Below are 21,589 nucleotides of genomic sequence, written 5' to 3'. Positions count from 1 at the left end.
ACAAGAGTCAATATGTCAGTTTGATATTATTTTCAAAATTCTTCACCCTTAGTTTAATACATCTAATAATACAGTATGTTGATTATATTATAAAATTATTAATTACTTGTGTTTCTTGAGAAACACATGAGATGAGAAACTTATAAAATAACTGCATTCTAAATCACTATTACAATACTGGAAAAAAAAATTTGGATTATTTTCCCAAATTGTTAATCCCTTTATCAAGTGTTGTTGTTCATTTAATCCATTACAGTCTACTGTATTTATAGAGCACATTTTTAAAACATCAACATTTACCCAAGTGCTGCACAGTGAGTGAAAATACATTTGTAAATACACAGCAGAAATAATAATAATAAAAAAATAAAAAGCAAATAAAACACCATGAAATCAATAAAGGAAATTACAAATGCAAAAAAAATTTAAAAAGCACAGAGATTAAGAAATTATACGGACCCAAAAGCTCAGAGACCACACAAGTCTGATGTAAAGTTAAAAGCCAAAGAATAAGAACACTTTTAAAGTTATGATTAAAGAACTTTTGAGGTGGAGGATGTTTTGAATTACCTAAAACTGAAAAATGATTGCATTGTTTTTGCCAAAATGGCAGCTTTAGGGGAAAAGTAAGCCAAAATTCCAGAGGTAAATTGAGCCATTTGATCCACTAACTGTATCATCGACAAAGTTTCTGGCAAATTAAGTTTCTGTGTTTGATCAAAATCATTTGCTTGAAATTTATTTTGATACAGCTCTTTACTCAAGTAAAGAGCAAGCCAATTAAAAATAGCAAAGTTAAAGTGTTAACATGGAATTCAACTGCTCAGCTGCAGAGGTAAACAGCTTAGCTGTAATAATCCACTATAGCAGTGTTGCTGTAGCTAAGCCTGCTACATTTTTATTAATTAATCTCCATGTATTGTAAAGTATCTGGTAAGTTAGCTGGCTACATTTTACAAGCAGTTATCCTGCAAAATTACTGCCAACATACAGTCCCAATAAAGATTTTAACAATAAAAATACTGAAAGTTAGGGTTTTTTATGTATTCTTAAATGTGTTCTCTGTGATAAAGCCTCCATAATTATATTTGGGAGTTCATTTTTCCTGTTGTCAACGTTCATACTCCCGGGAGAGGACTCTCAGCAGGACAGGCATGTTCCAGTGACGCGGCTGTCTGCCAGCCTGTTAACTCCATGATTGTTTCCAGAGGGCTGCAGTTGCCCTCTGGACAGCCTGCCTCTCAGTTCTCGAATAATGGCCAATTACCAGGAGGCAGTTTGTTGAAAAGATGCAGCCAGGAACTACATCTGCCTTCAAACAGGCCTCAGATCCAAACACATGCAGTGGAACAAACTACCTTCAGAGATGAAATCCATTCAAAAGAACCAGAACTGCCTTCAGAGCATCATGTGACTGCTGAGAAATGCCTGCGCTCTGACTGTCATGAGAACAAGAGGATTATTTATTTTGTCTTTTACAGGAAATTGTTTACCAGGATGGAATTAAGCAATAGCTGATGAAAGCTTGTGAATAGAAAGGACATGTGTTGTGTATATAATTCTGTAAACTCTGTTTTCATCTTTTTCTCAGTTTAGTCCAGGGGTCTGAAATCAAAGTGGGGTTTGACCTGGAATTATAACAATGCGGCTTCACACACGCAAAAAGAAACTCGTAGCTGCGTCCATAAATAACACATCAAGATACACCAATGAAAAACACGAATCAGCTGTTTTTTTTCCTTGACCTCACCAAAATGTTTGCACTTTGTGGTAGCTGATGTGGCGTTTCACACTGCATCGATCTCTTGCAGCGTCAGTCCTTTCAACAAGCTTCTACACCATAAGAAAGGATTTCTGGAAATCAACAGGGGCCCTTACCAGCCTCTTTGTCTATGTTTCAGCACCATCAGCTTAACATATAGGCTGACATCTACCTGCTGCTTTTACAATCACCCGGAAAGATTGAGACAATGTCAAGACCCAAAAAATACAGGAGAACGGGGGGAAAATCTCCTTTAGCTCTTAACGCTGGTTAAGTGGTCACTGTTGGAACACCAAATGTCCGCCAGATGTTACACTGATCCTTTGATATCTTTACAGATTGTCTGGAAGTGATCAGAAAAACAGCACATGAAAAATTTGCGTAAAGAACAGTCCTTTCCAACAACCCACCCATAGTATCTAAATTAAAATCTGATGAAAGTTAATGAAAGAAGAGTTTCATCTGACTTTTTAAACCAAAAAGATACTTAGAGACTGAATGAACAAAAAAGTGCTGACAAATATGACCTTGTGAAAAGATATTATATTTTACAATCTATGTATTTGGATAAACTGTACTCCAAAAAGTACACCCGAAATATTACAATCATAATAACCATATAAGCACAATAAGAGATGTCAATTTGGTATTGACATCCATGAAGGTTCAAACTGTCCTGTGCGTGTTTTTTTCACTTTGATATTGCGGAGAGCTCAGGAGGGCTGAACGATACACTGCTTAACAGCTGTGATGACGATGTGTGCATGTTCAATAGCCATATTACAGGACATTTAATGCTAGTCATGTGACCTGAAGCACGTCAAGCTTCCATTTCTGTGTTGTTGGATGAAAGCCAGAACAGACAGTTTTCTTATTTCAGTGAATAATCTACACTGAGCACAGTGCAGGGAGTCTGTGTGGCCCCTGCATGTACGGCTGGGCAACAGGCAGATGCTCGGCCGGTGAAGCTGGTCTTTAGTGAATGTACTTCTGCTAACAGTAGCACCTTGTCCTTGTGCCTGTAAATATTAGGGATGCACGAGGTTAGCCGGCTAAACAGTTTAATCTGGATCCCTTTGTTGTCTGCACAAAAATTACAAGTCAGTTTAACCAATCGTCAACATCTTTTATCAGTTCAGGCTCAAAATCCCAGTCAAATACTCCATCTAAATTGTAGTGCAGCTGCCTGCCACTAGTAGCCACTGTAGATGTTCTTAATGACTACTTATGTGCTGCCACAATGGTCTTTACTCAGATATCAACAACTGTTAACTATTAGAGCACCAACAGAATATCATAGGAACAGTTTTGATCCAGAAAATGAGGATAAAGTTGTCCAGATGTTGTATCAGGTTGTGCCCGCCTATAACTGAAACAGTGATGATATTTAGCTCAGGGTTATGTGGGAAAACAAGATTGAAGGCAGTGCTGCAAACATTAGCAACATTCTGCAAACCAACTTTGCATCATTGCGGTGTGATGTTGTTTAATCATTGCAACGTTGGTTTGCAGGATGTGTGTACTTGTCCGCTAAACGCTAGCAACATTTGCGCTACATGGAATGGAAAATTAAACGCCTATGAACATTAATCATTTATACACAGTTCATTAACGGTACAGATGTGCTGGTTGTTCACTTAATAGCTCAAAGTGAGTGCTGCAAGCTTGACACTGTGACCTTTTGTTTAATCATAAGAAACACTCATCTAAGTACTGCAAGTCTGAACGTTATACGGAATGGTTGATGCCAATTAAAGTAACACAGTCCCAAGTTTATAGAATAAAACAAGTTGCTTCACCCAGCTCTCTTCTTCTGCTGTCAGAGGGCTGCACAGTGTGTAATAGTTGAAATCTGAAAATGACTTAAAAAACCAATTAAGAAAAACACACATGTAATTGTTATTTGAAGTAAGTTCACAAAGGCACATCATTTAGGCTATATGGTTTAATTTTAGTGTTTATATTAAATAAACCTTACGGCTTCACCACAGCAGCTTCTCCTCACAGAAAAGGTCGGCCACTATTAGCTGGCAGCCACATATTGACTTCTCAGTTGTCACAGTGTGGCAACTCTTTGTTTTATTCTCTTAAATAAATGCCATGTATGCTGCCCAGTGCCCCACATTTAAGCTGGTCTTATTTTTGAAATGCTTTTATCAGTAGTTAATATGCTGCATATATTAAGGGTTATAAATTAGAGCAAATGGCAAATTAAGATAAACCTGCTGTGACTCCCCTTTTGTTTGAATTTGTGCCATTTCTAATGTTCTTGCACAATCCTTCAAAATAATTCATGCCAGTAGGTTTCTTGTTTAAAACCACTAAATCTAGAAATCATAATATCATAAGAGTATGATCTCATTGTCACCAACACTCTGAAAACCTGTGTTATATGAAACCATCACATCCATCTGGTCTCTTGCAGACCTCAAAATATTTTTCCATACTTTACATGGAACTTTTCCACATTTATATTGTGTGCAGTTTTCTTTACTCAGCCCTGCCCTTGTCCTCTTCTCTGCCACAAATTTGGACAAATTAGACATCTCCTTTAATCTCTTGATTAGGTGCTGTTGTGATAGTGAATATCCGTGGAGGATGAAGATTGAGTGACTCCTCTGATTCATTTTGGAGAATCCACACAGCCCCTTTTCCAGTGATGATGTCACAGTGTTGAAACCAGGTGCAGAGGCCACAGAGTGCATCAGAGAGGCCCGCCTTAATTCAACGCACACTTTATAGCTCGTCAACATGGCTCAATGTGATCCTTTAGTGTTTCTTAACAGCATTAAGTGAAATTCCTTGGGATCATATGTTTCAAATTCAGACTGCTCCCATTTCAATCATCTAATTGTGCTGCACTTTTCAATGAGGATTTCTGTTCCTCTAGTTATGAAAATAATGGGCCGCCAAGTGTACAAAAATTTTAAAATGGACCAATGGGACCTGGAGGCAAATTTAAACCTGCACCTTTCTCATGCACGTGTTGCTGTTGCCCTTTGATGATTTTCCACAGCTATTGCAGCATCCCTACAGGAAGTCAGAAAATAAAAACATCAGCTTATACTGGCAGCATCCTGTTTTTGTGCCTCCTCTGGCTAAGATCCTGTTTCTGACTTTCAGGCTGCTGTTTTTGATTGAAATGTAACAACACAGAATCATATAATCCCAAATGTACTGAGTCTATATCTGTTTCTAGCGAAGATCTAGGAAAGAAACCTCAAACCAGAAACTAGAAGTTGTCACTGGTGCTTTGAATGAGACATCATCCTCCACTGTGTTCTCACCAGCAAAAACTATTCACCTTGTATTATGAGTTATTGTGATGTAGAAATGAAAAATGTTAGGAGTTATTTATTAGCTTTGTGGGCCCTGCTTCTAAGGCCTTTTTATTTCTGCAAAGGAAGTTTGCTAGCACTGTGTAGGCTTGAACAGCCTGATTGCTACAAATAATAAACAGCTCAGAAAAATATCTTGTTCTTTGATTAAAAAACCTTGTGTACATCAAAGGCAAACTTTTCTGTGTTTGTGCTACAACCAAGCGAGGCATAAGGTCTACGCTTTTCAGAAACCTGAATAATACATTAATCAGTCTGTTAACTTTAATGTTCAATTCAACCCACATCTGTTTACTTTGGATTCTGTGATTTTTGAATGGATTTTGTTCTTTAGATAGCAAAGCATGCTGTGTTTAGTTGTGATTTGTGATTCTGTCTTACCAAACAAACAACGATTTTGTCCTAAACTGAAACAAAAAATGCTTACAACTTGCTATCTACAAGATAAACCTGTACCATGTTATTAATTAGGGCTGTTAATGGCTCAGTAGTTAGAAGTGTGCATGTGCTAGGGGTCGCCTCCACCAGTGTCTATGCTTTCTTTATCAAGAGCTCTTAATGGTTAGGCCAAGCCCTTGTTGGCTGCAATAAGCATTTGAGAGAGTGTGGGTGTAAATGGTTGAATGAGAGTTAGGCTAATTATGAAGCTCTTTTGATGAGAGTGATATGAGCAGTATATTGGTCATCATACAGTTGTCACCATACCTGAATATTAAACATAGATACAGACATGATACCTGTAAAAAATATAATGATATCAAGCTTGTTTCTATACCACAGCAATGAAAATCAAAAACAAAAAAAACAAAAATTCATTGCGGAAGAAAATCAAAGACCACAGAGATTCAAGATCCCACTTAAAAGCAGTGGAGATTGAAAAGATGGCATCAGGCAATAGTTCAAGACATGCACAAGGCTGAATATGAAACCACCTGCAGAATATTTAGGACAGCTTACAAAATTGGTATGCATGGGCGTCCTTTACTGATGTGCCAACTGATGTAAGACTGCAAGAGTTAAATGGAGTGAGCATGGGCCGAGTTTTACACTCAAATAATGCGTGCTGAAATCACTGACCATATTTCAGCAGACATGGAAAAGAAAATAGTTGATGACATAGTCAAAAACAGATGAAAACTCTGTGTGCTGATTGATGAGTCCTCCATAATTAGTGGCAAGTCTGTGTTGGTTCTCTGCGATAGGGCCACTATTGCTAACAAAGAACCAGACACAATATTTTTTGAGCTGCTTGAGTTGAATGGAACCACAGCAAATAGTGTCACAAACACACTGCTGGGATGTCTCCACAAACATGGTTCTGAAGACCAGTTTTTAGGCAAGTGTTTTGTGGCCTTTGCATGTGATGGAGCTTCTGTGATGCTGGGCAGAAGAGCAGGAGTTGCTACACAGCTTTGTTCAAGATTTCCAGACCTGTTTGTGTGGCACTGCTCAAACCATCGTCTGGAATTGGCTGTTGGAGATGTCCTGAAGGAGGTCGGTGGACTTAACCATTTCAAGTTTTTTTGACAAGCCATACAGTCTATATCATGCCTCACCTAAAAACCAGAGAGAGTTATCGCACTGTGCACGGACTGTTGGCCAGCATCTTCTTGTCATAGGACGCGTCCTGACTGTCTGCTGGGTAGCTTCAAGTGAATGAACTGTAAGAGCGGTTTGAGAGAGCTACAAAGTGCTCCAGGTGCACTTTTGTACTGCAGCTAACAATGTGAGAGAGCAAAATACAAGGGACTCCATGATGTTCTCACCACTGTGTCCTTTGTTTTCAATCTTGGAGTCATGTATGATGCCCTCACAGAGCTCAGTGATCTATCAAGGATGCTCCAAAAGAGAGACATGACACTGCCTGAAGCAGAGAAGCTGCTGGCTAGACAGAGTCGAGTGTTTATATCCATGATATCCTGACCAGACCCATACACAGAAGCTGTTCTTCAAGCTCAGAAAAGTCTTTCAAGAATGTAGCTCTTCATGAAAATGAGATGATTGTGAAGAATGCAGGGCAGTTCTTTTGCAGCATGGCAGAAAATATAAAATGTAGGATGACTCCATCAACCTCCTCACATGTCAGCACACAAAGCTCCTTGCACAGAGGTGAATACCAGCTGATGGATGATATGATGGTTCTTCAGTCAAACAAATGGCCTGAGAGAAAGCTGGACAATACAGCATGGTGATGCAGAGGTGCTCTGTTTGTGTGATGGGCTGAAAGTAGAGAGAAGAGGAAGTATCCAAGGATTTCGGGAATACAAGGAGCAAAGGGGATCCACCAGCAGGCCTGAAGCCCCTACTTCAACACTGTTGCTGTGTCTAACAGTGAATGTGAGCGAGCCTTCAGCAGCATGAACGACATTCTTTCTGCCAAAAGGAACTCCCTTACTATAAGCAGGCTTTTTTTATGAAATGCAATGGGCCACCATTAGAGCAGTTCAGTCCACAGAGTTATGTAATGTCATGGATGGCAAAGGGAAGAAGATCTGCTGATGAGAGGGCTCGTGAAGCACCAAACCAATCAAGCAAAGATGAACCCAAGATCTGCTTGAGCCTTTTTTGAGTAAGTTGATATCTTAATTCTAATGTAGGTCATCACTGTTGTCTTATTTTGTAGATGCAGACTACTATTTTTCAGTTAGGATTAATATTTGACATTTTAACATTTATACAGTATGTGCAAACTCTGCTGATGTATTTCACTTATTCAAAGTAATAAAAGTGGCAAAAATTCCTGATGGAATGAAATTTCTTCACATTCATAGCTAACATTTTTCTGCTTTTTTTTTGCTTTCCCTTTCAGCCTCTGCCATCTCCTATCCATACCTATGCCTGCTGTGTGATGGAAGTGGAGTCACCTTGTTTTCATTGCTTCCAGTAGAGTCTGCCACTTCAGGCCTGATGACTTTTTTTGCATTTCACACATTTCTGTATACAATTCACGTTACCTGATGGACAATTTGATATTCAACATGTTGATGCAGAGACTCTGTGTAGAGCTGGTCAATATATTGAGTTTTTGAGATATTGACATATTTTCAGATAAAAGGTGAGATATTCTTACTAAAGTGTCATGGGTCTGTGAGTTTGGGGAAAACAGGGGCCAGGCCTAATGCTGGGCTAAAAGATATTTTTCTGTAACAGTAACCGTAACAGTAATAAGTTTATTGAGAACAATATTATCTTTTTGAAATCTTCAGTCTAAATGGGACTTATCACTTTATGTTTTTAAGGAGCTTTTTATTTTATATCTTTGTTTTTTTTAAATATTGTCTTTCATTCCACGTTAATGCCATGAGGCTTGCAGTTAATAAAAATGGCTCCATGACACTTTGAATTCGGCTCATGTGGATTTGATTTAGAACTGGCTTTGTTCTTTTGTTCTTTGTAATGTCTGTACAATAAAACTATTGATCTATAGATTAATAGATGGATCTATAGATAAATATCACCCATGTTTTTGTCCCATATTTGTTTGACAGACTGACAGCAGGTTATTAAGGGGTGTACTGGCACTTAAATTTTTCCACTTAAAGCACTGCACAGGAGCAACTTTCACAGAAATCACTGGAGGCTAATGCCACTACTGTAGCCAAACTTTAATGAAAAATCTTTTTAGTAAACTGTAACAAAAATTTAATACATGAATTTACAAAAACAAAACTAAATATAAAATTTTGTTGTTTGCATAAAAAACTAAATAAAATCAAACACAGTTATAGGGACAATATATATTAATTCTAGACTTTCACATTCTAACTGACATGTCCAAACTAGTGCCTGATTTATGATTTTTCTCAGGCACAAGTTTGAATAAATGCAATGAAAATAAAAACTAAAATGGAGCATTTTCACAAAGTAAAAACTAGAATTTTCATGACTATTCATGAATGAAACAGGAGTGACTGTATGCTTTAAAAACATGAAAAAAAGTATCAGAGTTGATGTTTTAATTCAAAATGCTGGAAAACAATTATTTGGCAAAACAGAATGAACCAATTAACCATGTGCAGTTCAGGAGAATAAGCACAATGTAATTGAGCTCCAACCTTATCTATTGTGTTTTGATGACTGCATGACTCCTTTTCCAGTAAAATTAGTACTAACATGCCTTTTCTGTCATTATTAAGTCTCAAAACTAGAATAGAGCATTTTTGACTGAATAATAGGAAGCTGTGTAAAAAACTGCATAAGTACAGTAGAAACGATAAAAGCTGCAGCTGGGTCTTTAACTAACTTCCAGTCTCATTGCTTTATCTGTTCATTGTTGTCAGGGGAATTGTTTACCTGGGCCACAGTGTTGCTACGTCTGGACTCTGTAAAGCTCTTTAGTGCTGAATTAAAGCTGCAGGAGCCCTGGCCTGTGAGGCAGAAGTGTGCAACTGTATACTCCCTCCACTGCTCCGGCTCTATCAATCAAACCTCACACTGGCCAACCCTCTGATGGGATAAATGATTCCAAATCTGTCCAAAGCCATTGCTTTGGCACTGGGGTATAAATCTCGGCCTTTAATTTAATAATGCACGCTCAGAGGGGTGAGCTACCTGAGCTGTGATTGGTCAGGGAGCAACGAGACTCAGAGGGGAGTCCCTGGGTACTATTTTCTCTTTAGCAGCCCCTGGTAGCCATCTGCCTCAATCTTTAATTCAGCAGGGTCATTCTCTGTGATAAACAGCTTTTCATTTTTTTAAATCGCTACCCTCCTACCTGTGCTCTTGCTGCTTCTCCTTCTTTATCCTTTCCTTCTAATCTGTCCACCGCTGAAGGTTCAAAGGGTTATGTCTCTGTTTTACAGACTCCTGATTCATCTCCTCTTTAATGTGCAGTGCTGGCGGTGGAGGCTGGGAGAAAACAGGAATGATGGGGTGAGCTAAAGCTTTTATTTGATATAACTACCATAATACTTCTCACAGGCTCAGATCTGGTTTCTCCTTTGCTGGTTTCAATTCAGCAGCCAGTAATCACCATTCCTGAGGAGTTTCCACTTTATGTCCCCCTGTCCTTTTGCCTTTAGCCAGCAACAGCAGGTAATCTCATGAAAAGAGCTGGCCTGGCTCATTCTGATTGTGTGCTATAAACATGATGAGAACATATGATAGAGCAGAACAACATTTTATTTTTAATGCCCTTCCTTAAGAGAGGGGTCAGCCTTTGTCTATTGATACTCCAACAGTAGTAATCAATGCGAGGAGATGGATCTAACTGCTACCATATGTACAAGGCTTGTATTGGAGTGAGGCACATGCACGGCTCCACAAATGACAGTCTTGTGGACTGCGTCTGTTATGGAAACACATGTATTTTTCTCTGATGGTCAGGTGCGGGGCAGTGCTCCTTTATTTAGGGATGTTTAACATGGAACGGAGCTGAACTTTCAAAGGACATCTCATCTTTGTGGTTTCTGTGGGATTAGTTCAGTCCCTGCTACTTGTTTTTACAAATTGAAAAGTTTGACAGTAGACAGCTTGTGCTTGCACTAGGTGTATTCTGATCCTTCCTTTTCTGCGCAGGAAGTTTTTTGCAGCAATATTTTTATGATGGCTGTGAGAGAGGGCTGTAAGTCAGTGGTTTGAAAGCTTCCTCTTATAAAATCAAGTATAAAGTAGAATTTAGAGTAAAACCTTAAGAGGCTTTTTTTTTGGGGGGGGGGGTCTCTGAGATGTGATCAGCCATTTGTAAAACTGTTGAGTGATGAAATTCTCCTCCGATCACTGGTCGCTTTTTCATCACTTAACAGCTCTGTCAATCTCAAACCCTGTCATCACTTTATAGGAACTTAACCAACCGTCACAGCTCATATGGGCCTCTGTGAGCATATGCGTGTCCTCTCTGCATTGGACACACTGGTGGGTGGTTAAGTGAGTCCTAACGGATCATTGCTCTCTCAGCTGTTGTCCTCTGTTTTATTTGGAAATCAAGCGTGGATGACCTCATCTGCAATGACTTATTCTAGGCCATCAGAGTGCGCAGAGCCCCTCTATCCGCTCATTTGTTTGGTCATACTCTTAAGTCTCACGAAGTGCCAGTATTTGGAGGCCTGCAGAGGGACCCTGACTTGTGGCCAATTAAGGCGTCACACAACATTGATTTTTCACTGAACAGGATGATCACACAGACACTTAAGTAACACCCCACAGTGCCAGCCAATCAAAGAACCTCCAGGGAAACACAAACAGAGACAGTTATAGTAATGGCTGCAGCAATGTAAAGAATGTCTTCACCAATAGGGGGAACATTTATCCATGTAGGTAAGATCAAAGTATAATGCAGTGCTGCATCACTTATGTTTACAGGGCAAAGACTAAGTAATAGTAAAGACCCAACCTTCATAAAAAAAGTGAATTTATTTAACCTGTTCATATACTCTATGCAACTAGGATGCATGATATTTCTTTTTTTTAAATTATATCCAATATTCTGATATTTGCTAGTTCATTTTAGCTGACACTAATATTGATACCAGCATATAAATGTTGTTTGGACCTGAAACTTTAGCTCCTGGATTTATCTTTAAAGTGTAAGGATGAACAAAATCATATCATATTGTATCATATGTAGTGGGGTAAAGATAATCTAATATGGATCAGTAAATGGATGTTAATGTCAAAGGTCTCAGTGCGTTGTTCTTCAGAGCCCTAGATCAGTAAAAACGAGGCATGAACTGGTTTTAACGTTAGAGATAGATTCACTGAGGCTCTGCTCATTGTTTTCATAGCCGTTCTGCCATGCTTTTGCGCAGAGTCTTTAATATCACGCGACCTGTGTGACCTTTGACCTTGAACGAGAGTTACGTTCACCGTAGGTCTTCACTCAGTAGCTGGGTGCGTTGCACGAAACGTCTTTCAGTTACAGTTCTGCAACTCAGAAATCAAGTTTGAAGGCATCAATAGTGTCAATGGGAAAACACAGCAGCTAGCTTCAAGAGGAACACCAAGTAAGAGGCAGTGATTTATGGTTCAAAAGTTATTTAACTTTTGATAAACTGTGTCACTTCTTGTCTTGTACGACAGCACCAGCCTGGAAGGTGTTTCAACATTCAGAGAGAAACTGTCCTGCAGCCACCATTCTTTGCTGCTGCAGGGGGTCCCTTGGTTCTTCTTCACAGCGCTGCAAACCGGAAGCCCGTTCATACAGTTGCAGCAAAGTGCTAACATTTAACATGGCTAAACAAAGCAAAACATAAAGTTAAACCAAATGGTATTGGATCAGTGCATAAACTCGTGTACTTGCCAATACCAATACCTGCATTTTAAGCAGTATCAGACATATTTCCGATACTGGTATCGAAATCGGAACAACCCTAACTGTAACCTGTTAGATCAGTTATTTTCCACCTTTTTTGAGGCACGGCACATTTTAAGATTAAGAAAAATCCCAAGGCACACTACAAGTCAACAATGTTACAAAATGACACATTATGAGTTCAGCTACTAAGTAGCTAGCTTTGTGAGCTCTCTCAGACACATTTGTGGTCTCTCTCATTTAAGTTTCCTGTTTTTCAGTTTGTTCCCGCAGGCAACCAAAATAGTCCGTGTTCCTGTTTTGAGGCGACGAGTGTTTCATTTGGAGATGGTGTTTAAATCTTGCTTGGGACAGAATCACTGTTTGATAGCTTTTTCCATACACCAAGCATAACGGAGTCGGTACAGTCGGATCTCCAGTGAAAGTAAATACTAATGAAAGGTAACTTTTGCTGTACTACCTTGAACTCACTGCTTTTGGCTTCTTTTGACCACCACTCACACTTGACATCTCATCTGGGTTAGAATTTTGACCAGGACCCTGGTCAGTGTTCATTTTTTCCTTTTCAAATATTTATTCATTGCTGCCACACTTCTCGTTACTGCTGTTTATCATGCATCACTGATCCTGTTGTCTAAAATTTATGAGTTAATTACTGTGCTACTGCCATCCACTGACATGGAGGAGTATTACTCTTACCAGTCACCACATGGCTGGCACAGGTGCTGAACAATTACGTGCAGTGACTAAATAATATATATTTTTTAACCTATGAAGTGAAATTGGATAATTTCCCACGGCACACCTGGTGATCTCTCCCGTTGCAGTAGTGTGCCGCGGCACAGCGGTTGAAAATTAAAGCGTTAGGTCATGCCCTCCCCTCGACACAGTCTAGCAGTCCTTAAAGCTAGACATGAGGACCACCTTGTCTTCCATAGTCTCCCTCCACAAACACCTTGACATTAAGTAATGGTATACACACTGATAAAACATGAAATATTAAAGGTTTAAGTACATTTACTGAATATTCATTTATTTTGTTCCTTTTCTTTCAAACAATCATGCAAACAGATGAATTCAATACAGCAAATGAGGAAAATCTTTAACTCTAGATTGCAAAAAGATGGATAAAATGCTAAGTGATGATAGTCCATATCTTTTTATTAATTGCTTAATTCTGTTCTGCTATATTCTGTATTTATTTACTTAAAATTACATAGTAGTTATATATATAATATGTATGCATACTATAAAAAAATATTGCCTTTCTCATAGTATTACAATATATCAGTGTCGACACCTCTGTATCACAATATGTATTGTATAGCCAGATTCTTAATACACGGCCCTAATCATATCATCATATCATATTATATCATATATCATATCATATTGTATTGCACAATATCAAACTTCAGTATTGTGGTTTTTATAGTACAACATTAATCAGTATTGTATTGTATCATTGTTTCACACAATGTTGTAATGTAATGTATCTAACTTACTGCATTTAAAGTGTCTACTTGAAAACATTTAGAAACCGACCCCTTTAAAGTAATGCCCATAAATATTGAGGATGCAAGCAAATCTTGCAAATAACATTAACATATGCTTCTTTATATATTTAAGGGAAATGGCATCAGGAATACATATCAAGAAATTCCACAGGAACAAACAATAAAGCAGTCGCTCAGTCTCGTGGTTTTCTACTAATAGCTCAAAGTTTGGGTTTTATAAAGTAGGGCAAAGTCTGGAACTTGAACCCTGGTTCACTGTTTTACCTCTGCTTTAAAAATCTGTATTAAATCCTTCCAGGTTTTTGCCCGAGCAGGGACTTGACAAACTCAGGGTGAGCTTAAATATGACAGCACTGTTACTTACCAGAGCAACAGTCAAAAGATCTAAATGGGGGTTGTATAAATAACAAAAAGCAAGGTGTCATCCTTCAGAGAAGGAGCTCAAAGTTCACAATGACTGTGAGTGAATCACAAGACAGAAACCAGTTAAAATGTGGAGGGCCAAAATACACTGTAAGCCCCATTAGTGGCTCAGCCGAGGTTTTTGGTGTCTCAGGCATTCATAAGGATCTGTGTGTGGTTATTTATGCAAGCTCTCTTGCCGAAGACACAACCAAAGCATACATTTCAAAGGCTTTCTCCCTTGTGGACTTGTGTCTTTCCAAGTTTCTTGGAGAGACTGCAGGTTCGGTGGGAAGGAGGATATAAGAATACTGTGCATGCTTGAAGCAGACTAGAGATTAGTTAAGCTCTCTGATGGCCACAAAAGACAAGAAACAATCTAGAGGCAAGAGTAGATTTAGAGAGAGGGAGGAGGAAATAGATCTAAACATGTCTAAGGAAACAATGGATATAATTTAGACATCTGCCAGCCTTATATATGTGTACTGTAAAGCAAAAGTGTTTTTCAGTGCATGACATCTGAGGAAATAATTTTATAGACTGCACAGAGTGGATGTATCCTCTGGGTTTGAGAGGCAGAGTCAATGCAGGGATACAGTTATCCTGTATTCTTTGTAATAGCCCAGCAGGGGGAGCCTGGGCAAAGACGAAAGCCTAATTTTCTGCAAGTTTATAAGACATTTTACATCTTCTCCATGGATTAATCAGCTCTATGAATATTTCTTTTTTTCAGCAGCAAGTTTTAAGTGCTCTACTTGATGTCACTTGATGTTTATTTCCTTTCTATGGTACAATTTGGAGTAAATTGAAGGTAGATCAGGCAACACATATTTTGTGATTGACAGATCGCTAACACAGACACCAGATATGTATTGTTCAAAAGTTTTAACAATGAATACATAGAAAAACAGCAAATTTATATCTATTAGATTGAACATTTTCAGATATTGTAACCAGCAGGTTACACATTTGGTTTATCATAAATGCCACTGTGACTTTTATTCATAATTAAATTGTGCCTTCATTTCATCATGTGTTGTTTAGCAGCCATCTGTGACTTTTTGAGATGGTGATGTTTCCTCTTATTTCTTTCATCTTTACTTTCACAGTAGAGCTGAAAGCAGAAAACCAGAAGCCCTAACATATAACTAATGTTGAAGTCTTTATTTAATTTGGGTCTTATTCAGACTTGGGGGTTCATCTAATCCCTGGGATACATTTTTCTCCAACACACTCATCTGCTCCGGCCCCCAACATTCAGTCCGTCTGTGGTCTTCCCTTCAGCACACATTTAGGGAAGAGGGACTTTTTTTCCATGCACCTTTTCCATAGCGTACTGTTCAAAGACACGAAAGGAATCGCTCCATCCCTCTGTAGGGGCTCAGTGTACACGTATCCATATATTTCCACACCACACCACCTTAGGCCTTTTTATCCTTGGCTGCCCTCAAAAAGACAGAGTTTGATTTAAGCCTGTCTCTGGAAAGGCTCACTTTTGATGGAGACCAGGACCTTGTTGCTTGGGGTAAAGTTAGCACGTTAGCCATCAGGGGACTGGAGTCTGTGTACATGTTTTGAGGTACTGCACCCCAGAGAGCAGAACTTACTTGGGTTTCTTTGCAAGAACTGAATATCTGCTGTGGGAACTCAGATAACTGCCTCAGGACCACATTTTCAGTTTTTACTGAGCTGTGGAAGGTTTCGGATGGTGGGAGAGACTCGAGCACACATGTTAAATGTTGTGGAATAGAAAGGTCAGCCAAACTCGGGTTCGCCTTCCTGAACATTTTATATCATGAAAAATGATGTATTGTCCTCGTCAGAAAAGACTTGCAGAATCTTGAAGCCAAATTGTCATCAGTAGAAGAAAAGTAAATTGGCCAAATTTTCTAAGCAGTTTGTCAAAGAAAGTTATTAAGGTTCATCAAGGCTGTCCAGCTTGCTTCAACATTACTGTGCACCAAAGGGTAATCCTGTTGAGCACAAAATTTAAGTGTAATACAAAAAATAGTATTTAGTTGATAAGGGTGAGATAAAAAAAGGATTAAGTAGAGATGCAAGATATTGAATATTGGCCTCTATCTATTGTAAATATCAACCATAGGATTGGGCACGATTCATTTTTTGATTCTGTCCAATACTCACTGTATTTTACTGGGGTATACAGTATTACTGCCAGGTGTTAAAAAGTTGAATTTTACTGGCACTTGCCTGTGTGCACATGCAAGCACAATGAGCAGAGCGTGCACCTCCACCTGCCTTTCTTTTAACCCTTTATTAATTGCTTTAGTTAAATAATGACATTTATAAGGCAAGATTTACAGGAGCACTGGAAGTGATTTAAAGTTGAAGAATTTTTCTTGCACATTACAAGTAAATTGAGCTGCATCAGGACAGAGGAGCAAACGAAGGATCTCTCTTTTTCCTCTCTGTCTATGGTGCAAACGCATGCAGCCCCCTGATTTAATATGAGATAATCAGCTATTATCATAGGATCTGAGGATGTCAGGTTAAGTTCCCTGTGCTTTTAGACAGATAAAGATAGGCCTTTATAGTTGTTCATTTCCACGTTGTGGAAAGCCGTGGGTTCTCTTTACAGGAAGCTTATAAAACGTTACAGACTACTTCACTGCCTAAAATAATCATAAAAATTGATAAACTTAAGTTTAAATGTTTTTTAAAAACCTTCGGTGGTTTCAAGTGTGTCTACTCTTGCTTTTGCAGGACACAGTATGTAGGGTTATTAATAAATGTTATCATTTTTTCATCACTGATCTACAACCAGAAAGAAGAATTAATGTGTTTTTAAACTCATATTGTCTTTTATGATATTACATGATATGATGATATTACACTTTTAACAGTTTGACTTTAATAGTTTGACTGGAGAAGACAGTGTGCTGCGCCATGGCACGCAAGAAAATATGTTGCACCATGGCACATATGCTATATTGCCAAAAGTATTCGCTCACCTGCCTGGACTCGCATATGAACTTAAGTGACATCCCATTCTTAATCTATAGGGTTTCATATGACATTGGTCCACCCTTTGCAGCTATAACAGCTTCAACTCTTCTAGGAAGGCATTCCACAAGGTTTAGGAGTGTGTTGTTGGGAATTTTTGACCATTCTTCCAGAAGCACATTTGTGAGGTCACACATGGACTTTGGGTGAGAAAAGATGGTGATGAACATTATAAAACTTTAAAAGCCAAGTATACCCACTTGTAAAAATAAGAAATAATCCATTTGAAATCACAAATACTACTGTTCACAGTAAGACAGTAATAAATGCATATGATAAGGAATTTAAATAATCCTGTTCCAGTGTGTAAGACTCTAAATGAAAAAAAAAAAAAAACACATGATAAGGAAGGCAGTGTACTGCACATAATGTGAAAGCTATAATTCTTTTTCTACTGCGGAATGTGGAGGACACATCTCCGATATTTTCCTGTCATATTTCTGCTTCTGATAGTTATCAATCTCCAGTGGTATATTCAGTTGAAATCAAACGTGCAGCTCAGGAAACAGCCAACAGGCATCACTGGGCTGTTGGAGTTACAGGGGCCATTTATCAGGGCTCAGATCTCACCTCAAAAACCTCAGTGTATAAGAAGGACAGACAAACATCTTGGCAAAGGCACACACAGAGCAAGAGCTAAGCAAAGATAGACATACTGCAGATTTTTCCTGCTGCATGCCGATGAACACGGTTCATAGGTTTAGGGTGCTCACACTGACTGGGATTTAGCCGGTTTTCTTTTCCCTTTTTTCTCCATGTGAACTGAGGCTACTCACAAAGAAAGACAGCATGACTTTAGACGAAAATCAGGAAGAAAATCAAACATTTGAGCAACAGTTTGGATTTTTCCATTTAGATTTAGCTGGTTGATATTGTTCCAAAAAGGAAAAAAACAGGCAATTCAGATCCTGGCTGTAGCAGAGCCTTGTAGAAAAAGTGCTGTGAAGCTAATCAGGCATGCATATTTAACAATATACACATGTTCCCTTAGATTTTCTGTTTATATTGATTTATATCAGTTAGTTTGATATTATTATTTGAATGAATGCTGCTGCATGAGCCAAAATGAGCTCTAACATTGCAAGGCTGGCGTGTATAGGTTTGACTCTGGCAACAGTTGGATAATAGATGATGACTTAAAAGGTTAAAAGAGTGTTCTTAACTATTTTTTAAGTTTAATCATGCACGCTAACCGTTTGATGGAGTCCTCCCTTCAACTGCGGAGCTTTCCTCTTCATTACCTAAAATGGAACAGCTCACAAATCAAGTGTGGCAGACCATTTCTCCCTCCTATGAGGGGAACAGTGCACATTAATTGGCTTGTGTTTATTTAGCTGGAAGCCTTTACAATTCCACAGAAAGAAAAAAAAAAACCTGGAGAAATGTAAGTCACACCATTCTAGATAACTGGCTCTATCTAATTCCAAGCCTGTATTTTATTAACCCCCGGAGAGAAAAATGTTAAGCCGAATGAGAAAGAATCCATATTACATTTCGACCCTGTCATACTAACATTGATAAAGCACATGATTCAAAATAAGGGGGAACAAGAATTAAGCAAACACGGCAAGAAACAACTGGTTGTCCTGTCAAATAAATCTCCCCCATGGCTAACTAAGTGATGATCAGTCTGAATGTGACTGTGGTCGTCTGGAGGAGGATTAACCTGCGGCTCATCACTCCTTCGCTGTGCAGAGACTGAGAAATCATGGTCACGAGGGAACAATATTTCATTGTTTTTAAGGTTGAAACAAAATACCGAGCTGGGACATACTGCATGGTTGGAGGGTAGGAAGTTGACGGAGTTAAATGGGATCATAATATATTTCCTTCTTCGATATAATTTAGACAATCGGTACATTTATGTGGTGGGATGTGGTGTCTTAGAAAAAGGGAAACAACACTAAATGCTATGCTGGTCCAACCCATCAACTTGACAGGAGGAGGAGTGCGGTGTGTTGTTCTTGGTGATCCAAACACATATTTGAATGTAATTCATCTTGGAGCAGAGGAGTAATTTCTTCAAGAACTCACAGATGTATCTCCCAGAGCTGTTTGAGTTTCTAGAGACCACCATGCAAATCATCCTCAGTTTAATCAAAACGTCCAAGCAAGGGCTGTGATGGCTCAAAGAGTCAAGGAACAAAACTGCTTTGCTTTTTTTTTTTGCAGATCAATCAGTGAGAGCACAGAATTATCGTTTCTTTGGCCCACTTTATCTTTGATGTAAGAAAGCGTTACAGACACCGCTGTGCCATCTCCTCTGTGCAGGGAATAATCTCCCTTTTGTAGTGTTCTATGAGTGCGTGGAGTTGTTTTTGTCTGTGTCAGCTGCTATGACCAATCAACCAATGAGAGGGGAGCATCTGGTAACAGCCTGAAGACGTCTGCTGTTTCTGTTGCTCAGTGGCTTCCCTCGCGTTCCGTGGTCAGAACAGTTAGTATAGGCTAATGTAGAAAAAGTTTGTATTAAGTAATTAAAATGGCAACGGCACAGTAAATGAACATTCAGAGTGTCAGTAGCTGTTTATATTGAGATCACTGGTAAATTATTGTTTTGACCTCAAACTCATCATGCTTGGTGAATCAGTTCAACTGAAAATGACACGAAAGCTGTGCTTAGAAAGTGAACAATACTGGCAGAGAGAAACAGCAATAAAGGGATAAAAGCAGGGCATAAAGTGGCAGGTGTAAGACATCTCATTATCACAGCTTTCTACCACTTGCTACCGACTTTAAAATGAAAATGGATGCAAGGTCTCTCTTTTTCCCAGGGCTGGTGAGAGGCGACCACTTGGCTCAGTCTAAACAATGCAATCAGCTCTGTTTTACTGACTCCGGCTGAGCCAGTGATTTTCTCTGTTGATCCTACTTTGTTTGAAATAAGCAGGTATTAATAGTGTCATAAAATCAACAGGGTTTTGAGGACTTCTTTTTTCTTTTGTTCAGATTTAATGAGCCTCACATTTTTCAAGTTTCACAGCAGCTGCCATAGTTTCACCCACCCAAACTTTCATTTTGGACAGAAATTTGGCACTTTTACAGTAAGCTCTCTGTGTTGGCTAGGAATTAATAGACCAGGATCTTCAAAATAAGTGACAGCTTGTGTAAGCTCAGTTTTGCCAGCTAGCTAATTTGCAGAAAACCCAAAGAGCCAGGGTAGTGTACAGTGAGGCAGAAAAGTGGCTGTTTATCACTTTGCACTGCTGTAAAATATAAAGCATGAAAAAGCATTAAGTTCTCTAGTCCTCTAATTTGGTTGGTCAGTAGAAGCCTGAAATGCAGCTTGTTGATCCTCCAGCATTTCATTTCCCCATTAGCAACTCTAAATTCATAATTACCACATTATGTCTTATTGGATTAAAACCTACCGATTAAAAATAATGCTAAAATTGGCCTATCATGACATAAAGACTATAGTTGTCAAATGATTACACTTTTTATCTCAGAGTTTCTGTAGTAAATAGCCCATAATCCCCCCCTTTTTGTCACATTTTGAAATTCCACTGTTTTCAATTTAAATGGTTTCATTTTGGGTTTTTGTACGGTCTTAAACTAAGGGTACCTGATGTCCTGTTTGGACCCAGACCTTTATTTTGAAATAAAATAAACTTTGGGTAGATCAAAGATTATGACATGAACTTACCCACAGGAAAAAAGGAACTTGTTGGATTGAAAAGGAAACAAGGGAACAGTCAAACGAAAAATGCAGGTGACTTTTGACTTATACACTGAGCTGTCTGTGAGATTTTCAATGGGAAATGAGACTTTAAGGAGCAGAAGTGTCATTATTTGACATCACTTGTAGCTGCAGGGAGGTATTGCAGTAGCTTAACCAAAGTGTGCTAAGGTGACAATAAAGCATGCAATGAATGTAATTTTAGAATAATGATTATAATAATGCACTAATTATGCTCATTGATCAATCACAATTAAAGCATTAATTCTGACAGCCATGATAAAAACTAAAGAAAGACGAAGGAAAGCTTGCTTGGTACTGTTCAACCCAGACAGCAGCCTCTGGTGTTGAAATATGAAGCCATCATGGAAGTACAGAAAAACTGTAATGCCTTGAGGCTGGCTGCAAAAGCACCATTAGTCCCAAACACACCCCATTTTAAAATCCCCATTTTATATCAGAGATTAATATAATTACAGCCTGGTTAAAAAAAGATTTGGGTCTAAACAGGCCTTGTCTATTTTGATTTTATGAAGGGTTCAAGCTACGCATAATAAGAGACACTGCTGATGCTCCAAGCCGGCACAGTGAGTAGTCACTTGTCAGGAGGCTCAAGAC

Source organism: Cheilinus undulatus, linkage group 7, assembly GCF_018320785.1.
Source record: "Cheilinus undulatus linkage group 7, ASM1832078v1, whole genome shotgun sequence".
In the NCBI taxonomy this organism is placed as follows: Eukaryota; Metazoa; Chordata; class Actinopteri; order Labriformes; family Labridae; genus Cheilinus; species Cheilinus undulatus.
The sequence above is the reverse complement of the archived record's forward strand: the minus strand, read 5'-3'. Positions refer to the sequence as shown.